This window comes from Hyaena hyaena, unplaced genomic scaffold, assembly GCF_003009895.1.
Source record: "Hyaena hyaena isolate Hyena2069 unplaced genomic scaffold, ASM300989v1 scaffold_172, whole genome shotgun sequence".
NCBI lineage: Eukaryota > Metazoa > Chordata > Mammalia > Carnivora > Hyaenidae > Hyaena > Hyaena hyaena.
In genome coordinates, this window is record NW_024080804.1 from 1,657,836 (window position 1) to 1,665,333 (window position 7,498).

Genomic DNA, 7,498 nt, shown 5'->3' on the forward strand with positions numbered 1-7,498 from the left:
TTGTTTCTCTTGGATAAATTCTTTGTTGTATTTTGTGGGTTGTATTGTAGGTGTATATTCAACTTGTTAAGAAATTTCCAAACCAAATGGATTAGTTTCAAAATAACGATGCTGAGTAAATTCAGAGAAAAAATAAATCTGTATATGGTATGATTCCATTTATTTAAATTTCTAGAAAATCCAAACTGATGCATAGTGAACAAAAGCATATTGGAGGATATAAAAAAGAGTAAGAGATCATAAAGAGGTACAAAATTTGTTTTTTTTAATATGCTTACTATCTCAATTGTGTTAATGATTTGACAGGTGTAGATATATGTGAAAATTTATCAGTTGCTCATTTTATATATGTGCAATTTACTTTAATTCAGTTATATCTCAGTAAAGTGTTAAAATGCAGTGGATAAAATGTTTGCTTTCACAAAAACAATACAAGTTATTAAGTATATAAAGCAAATATCACAATAAATGTACAATGCAAAAATTACAAAGGACATAGGATGATTTAAATTAATTTAAAAATATGGCATGCTTTTTCCTATGAATACTCAATATTTTTAAAATTTAAATTATTCTCTGATTCAATTTATAAATTCAAAGCAATCACATTCAAACTTTTTTCAGTGGTGTTGGAGACGTTGACAAATTGATCTTTTTTAAAAATCTTTTTTAAAATTTATCTTATGAGAGAGAGGCAGAGAGAGAAAGGAGAGACAGAGGATCCCAAGCAGCTCCACACTGTCAGCACAGAGTCTGATGAGGGGGCTCAAACTCACTAACTGTGAGATTATGACCTGAGCTGAAATCGAAAGTTGGACACTTAATCGACTAAGCTACCCAGGCTACCCTGTCATTGCTTTTTGAAAAATAATTCAGATCTAAATGCTAAACAGAATAAAAAATAAAGACCAATTTGTAAACCTGGACTCTTATAGTGTTTTTTGCAATGGAATAAATAGTTCTCTTGATGGCTGCAGATATGTAAGGCTGTTTTGCAGCATTTGGAAACCACTGCAGTAATGGTGTCCTTCTACCTGGTGAGTAGTCTTCAGTAATTGTAAAGAGTTAGTTGTCTCAGACTGCTGTAAAGCAGCAAGGCCTCATTTATGCATCCATCGTTTTCAGGATTGTTGGTAACCTTGGGCAGATTTTCCCCCAAATAACCTTGGCTCCTCGTGTCACAAGGCCCAACTCACTCATGTTGACCTCAATGACAGTACCTTTGGTAATAACACCCAAAGATGTATATAGTGGGGATGAGGGATTCTTTATTACACCAAGTATTGGCAGACAAAAGGTGGCTTTCTATTCGGGACATTTTTTTGAAATGTAAGCCCATTGGCCTAATGAATCTTTCCTATTTAGGTGGCTTTGAGTAAAGCCATCTCCAACAAAGCAGACTTTAGTAACCATCCTCTTCCACGCTTTCTCTTTCCTCTTTGAATAACTTATAATACTTCTGTTTCTCCCTGGGCATGAACTTTAGGCAAAGAGACTTCCCATTTTTCTGCTTTCTCTTTTTGTTTTTGTTTAATCATATTGGAAAGTACTTGAGCTCTGGACTGTCCCTCACTGTCCAGTAGATATGCAGGTACTGCTCCTTGTCAACCCTTTTCATCATTCTTTTGCTGGGTGTTTCTCTTTTCATGCATCTTGATAGTCTTTTTCATTTGTATTTTCTCTGCATGGCACTGTTTATGGTAGAGCTTAGCTTTCAGACCAGTCATCATTTCTGCCTTCTTTGAATGTTCATGAGCCTCTCGACCTTCCTTCTTTGTCTGTCTCTCATGGAAATCCAGACGATAGCCATGGCGCCTCCGGTGTAACTCGGTATATTCGTTTTGTGGCATGGTGACGGTGCAGAGCCGCAGGGTGCAGCTGCCTAGGCACAAAGAAGCTCTCAAGTTTTGGGTCTCACAGACCCGCGAGCTCACTCCGTGGAACCCGCAATGGAAAAGAGAGACAAATTTTACCTGAGAGAGTTTTGAAAGAGAAGAATACTGAAGGGAAGACATGCCTCCTCACTTAACAAGAACATCTTTCATTCTGCAACAAAAAATATCTTTAAAAACAGAACTCACTCCAGAGTGATCGAAACAATATGGTATAGGAATAGAAACTGAAGAGAGGTCCATATGAATATTAGAGTTCAGTGTGCCATATTTAAGATGACTTTTTAAATAAATGGCTATTTTGTTTTTGTTTTGCAGATAATGCCAAATTCGTTTCAAAGTGATTATATCAAATTGTATGCACCAGAAATACTATATAAGTGCTCTGGTTAATGCTCACCCACAGAAAGACGTGATCTGTCATTGTGGTTTTAATTTTCATTTCTGAGATTACTAATCATGTTGGGCATATTTTTGTTGTTTAGATTTCCTTTCTATGAAGTATCTATTAAGACTTTTCCTCAATTTTTTGGTTATTCTTTGTAGGTTGTGGGAATTCTCTATATTTTTATTTTTATATTGATTAATCCTTTGCCTTTTATAAGTACTGAAAACTACCATCTTCAAATGTGTAATTCTCATTTCACTTTCTTTATGTTAACTTTGGTCAGAACTCAGAAGATTTGATAGATAAATGTATTTTGTTAATCTTTTCCTTTGAAGTTTGCACTTTTGTGTTTTAACAAATTCTTACCTTTCTGAAGGTCATAAAGATACTGTCAAAATATTGTAGTTTTCCTTTTTTAAAATATCACAGATTTAATATTATATATGATACTTAGGTAAAGGTCTACTTTGTTCTTTGTTTTTCCATAGAACTAATGATTTGTCCTAGCATCATTTTTAAAAATTGTATTCAAATCATTTAAGTAAAGCCAAAAACTGATAAACTGGTTCACCCACTTCTCCCACCCCCACCTCTGGCAAGCACTAGTTTGCTCTTTTTATATCTGAGACTTTTTTTTTAGATTCCACAAATAAAAGAGATAACACAGTATTTGTTTTTCTCTGTCTGTTATTTCACATAGCATAATGCCCTAGAGATCCATCCATATTTTCACAAATGTCAAGTTTCATTCTTTTTTATGGCTAAATATTTCACTTTGTGTATGTGTATCTGTGTATATAGTTTTATATATACAAATCAATGTGTGTATATGTATCTCACATCTTCTTTATCCATTTATACATCAATGGATACTTAGGTTGTTTGCATATATTGGCTACTGTGAATAATGCTGCAATGAACGTAGGGATGCCTAGATCTTTCTGAGTTACTGTTTTCATTTTCTATGGGAAAATAGTAGTGAAATTCCTGGGTTGGAAGGTATTATTTTTAATTTTTTGGAGGAAACTTCATACTGTTTTCCAATGTGGTTGCACCAATTTACATTACCACCAGCTGTGCCCAAAGGTTTCCTTTTCTCCACATCTTTGTCAACACTTGGATAGTTTGAAATGGCTATTTGGAGTACGTAGTTCTGGGTATGGAATTGGGAGTATGTAGTTTAAAGAGCCTTTAGTTTTCACTTAACAACTTTCACTACTGTTTGGGATTTTATAATAAATATAGATTACATTAAAAAATTCTAAATATATGCACCCACATAGACATATTAGCAGATGCCAAAAAGGGTAATATGGACCTATACACACTGCCATATGAAGATTTACAAGGTATGTTATTGAGTGACAGAAGCAAGTCACAGAATTGTGAATATAATTCAATCCAATGTATGAAAAAAGAAATTACGTGTGCATAATATTAAAATTTAATCTATTTAAACACATATAAAAATACTGTAGGGGACAGGTGTAGAAATCTTTTGGGGAAAGTGACAAATTTTTCTTTTCTTTTGTTAGATTATTTGAAGTTTTCACACTACACTGTATTTTACTTTTGAAAGTTAAAACTGAATTGAGAAATCTAAATCAGTGGATAAAATGTATGACTCATTACTGAATTTTGGGATAAATTGGCCTGCATTTAGAAAAGCAAGCTTAATTACTACCTCACACCATACAGAATGATAAATTTCTCTTGGAATATTCATTGAGTACTTATGCTCTGCCAGACACTCTGTTAGGATTTTTCTATTACTCATTAACTCTTACAACTAAAGAATGTGCACAGTTGTACATTCCGTTTTATAAGATGTCTGAAAGGTTACTTACAGCAGAGGTGAGATTTTTTTTTTAATTTTTTATTTCTGAGAGAGAGAGAGAGAGAGAGAGAGAGAGAGAGAGAGAGAGACAGCGTGAGCAGGGGAGGGTCAGAAAGAGAGGGAGACACAGAATCCGAAACAGGCTCCAGTTTCTGAGCTAGCTGCCAGCACAGAGCCCAACGTGGGGCTCGAACCCACAAACTGTGAGATCATGACCTGAGCCGAAGTCGGACGCTCAACCAAATGAGCCACCAAGGCGCCCCCAGAGATGAGTTTTATATCCACAGCCTCCTTGTCTCTTCCTCCTGGCCTACGTAGGTGTTGGATTGCATCTTTCTTAAACGTGTAAGAAAAGTGTAAAGCAGTTTTGAATGAAATGTAGTGCATCCTGTTGATTTTTAAAAATGACCTAGGGAGAAAAATTTAAACTTCCTTAGAAAAGAGAGAAATAATGTTCGTACTGTTTTTCCTCATATTGTCACTTCACTGTTGGAGTGCAATGTGTTTCAAATACTCTGGGATTCAGTGACAGAAAATTCTGATTATCATTATCTCTAAGTGGGAGATCTAAATTTGACTCTGACATTGAAGCCTTCAATCATGGTGTTATGACATGAAATCAGAATGCAAGTTCATGCAGTGTTCTGCAAATAATCCTGTAATTGTATCTTGTAGGCTCTTCTAAACTATGATCGTTTTCTCATGTGGTGACTTGTAGTAGCCAGCATACCTAATTCATTTTCTTTTTTTATTATAAAAGTAACGTGTGTCCAGGGGCGCCTGGGTGGCTTAGTCGGTTAAGCGTCCGACTTTCGCTTAGGTCATGATCTCGCGGTTCATGGGTTTGAGCCCCGCGTCGGGCTCTGTGCTGACTGCCAGCTCAGAGCCTGGAGCCTATTTCGGAGTCTGTGTCTCCCTCTCTCTCTGACCCTCCCCTGCTGATGCTCGCTCTCTCTCTCTCTCCTAGAAATAAATAAAAATTAAAAAAAAAAAAAACATTTAAAAAAATAAAAAAAAGTAACGTGTGTCCATAGTTAGGTGTTTTGATAAGTATGATTATTATCAGCTTCCAAAGTAGAAGGATTTACTTTTTAATATTTCTCCCACTAGTTAAAAATCTAGGATGGCAAGGGCCATGCCTACTTATCATAACTTCCACAGTCAGACATAAGAGTAATTTTTTAATAAATACTTTAAATAGATAAATTAAGTGACAGTTTTTGCTTTGTTTTGTACCCTGGATATATACCAATCATAACACGCTCTATAGGAAATAGTTGGATTAAACCTGTAATATAATTTTTATCTCTAAGGTATTCTTTAGTCCTCTTGTTAAACAGTTAACACCAGAAACTTATCTAGTTTCTCCGCTAATGGTGTAATTAATACTTTTCTCATCAAATAGTTTTGAGAATTGTGTATCCAATTAAGAGATAACAGGATGTAATGAAAACAAAACTGTGAACCTAAAGATGGGATTATTTCTATAAATCTTGCCAACTAACTAGGGGACTTCAGTAGTAATAGTAATAATTGATGAGAGCCAGGTTAGTGTTTTATTCACAATTTACCCAACTAGCACCCAACTAGTACAGAGGTAAATTGGCAATTTTTTATTGATTTAAATTAAAAACCAATTGTGCCTTATATTTCCTGTATAAAAGTGGATGTAGTTCTTCATGCCATACCCAAGTCACCAAAGATGTGATAATCATATCAGGTAACCAGTGAGTGAAAGTCCTTTGAAAAAAGATGAAACTGTAAGAATGTGTCTAAGCAGTCTAGGCCTTGCCTTCTCTAGCTACCTCATCCCCATAGCCAAAGGGACAGCCATGTCTATAGGGCACTGAGTGCTTTACCGCATAATGTAGGAGAATCTTCCTGTGGGTTTCATATACTGCTTTTCATTCTGAGTGCCCTGTACGCAGATCTTTTGACCTATTTTTATTCATGAAGTCTCCATCTCCCTTCCTCAGGCCTTTGGATTTAAAAGGCATTTGCCTAATTCATAGATATTGGGTATAAGTTTAGTTCCAGTTGCTTCCCTCCATCACCATCGAACAATTTTTCTCTGACAATACCCTGTCTCTCATGCTCTTCCTCCTTAGCCTGTCTTTTATTATACTTGCACCAATTCTAGGCTCCTAGCAGCCCAGCACCCCATGCTTTCACGAAATAGAATCAATTGTTACTCAGCTGAGTCCCACACCAAACCTCTGGAGTGTAATCTCTATGTTAGTAAGAACAACTGCAACAAAGAATGATATTAAAGAATAGCATCAATTCCCTTGGGCCTGTCTTCCATTGCTTATCCAGCAGCTCTAGATATGCAGCTAGCACACATGAAAACTCACAGAGCATCCTAGTGTTTAAAAATTGTAACCATTAAAAGCTAACCTTGAACTTAAGCATGGACTCGAGGGGTAGGACACAAAACATGTAATGCTTTTAGAACTCCTCTTTTTCTGGCATTGTTACATCTTCACTACCAAATGATCACCTAATTCTTGAAATGAGATATTCAAGATTCTAATCTTCCCTTCTAGGTAGCCAAGTGCCTTCTTTTAATGTTAAGAGTAAAAGATGGAATTATTATTCTTTCTTGGCAAAACTTCACTATTATACAACATATCCACTGTCCTGACTCTCAAAGCAATGATGTATGACTTTTGAGTAGCAAAGATTGACTTTGAGAGAAACAAGGTCAGTAGGGAGAGGTAGAAAAAGTAGTGGCTATTTTCCATTTAATACCATGTTGGAGACCCATTTTCACTCCTTCTCTTGTCTCTGTTCAGAGGTGCCTTGCCACTTTCATGTCCTAACACACACCCTGGAAAGACAGTAAACGTCATTTGAAAAAACCACACAACACATGGTTATTTTCCTGCAGTTTCAGTATTGACAGGGTGAAAGCACATGACTCATATTACTGAAATTATCTGGTTTTGATCTGAATCAGAAATGAAAACTGACCAGACCTACTTGTTGACTTTTTCTTCTTGAACACATATGAGCCTTTACTTTTTATTAAAGATGGAAATCTTTCCTCAGAGTAACTCAATGCAGCATTAAGTTTGTAATCCTGAGCTTTTAAGTTTTCTCAGAGCTTTGAAGTTGAAGTGTAAATTGATACACTTACCATAGCCAGATCTACCACAGAAAGCTATTTCCTTGAGAAAGTAGTATCACACATAGTGAGAGGAGAATGATGCTTCCAACACTAGTATAGTAAAATAACTCAAGGGATATAGAATTCTCCTGCACTACTAGTACCAGTTTGCAATAGTTCAGAATGAAATACATTGCTTTATGGATAACCCTTTGAAAATGATTATAACGATGCACAATATATCTAGCTATCTACAAAGATGTGGTAGTAGG

General features: G+C 35.7%; 1 pseudogene; it reads right to left on the reverse strand.

The window, feature by feature from the left end:
* Positions 1-1,104: 1,104 nt before the first annotated feature.
* Positions 1,105-1,850, reverse strand: LOC120237122 (annotated as a pseudogene).
* Positions 1,851-7,498: the final 5,648 nt, after the last annotated feature.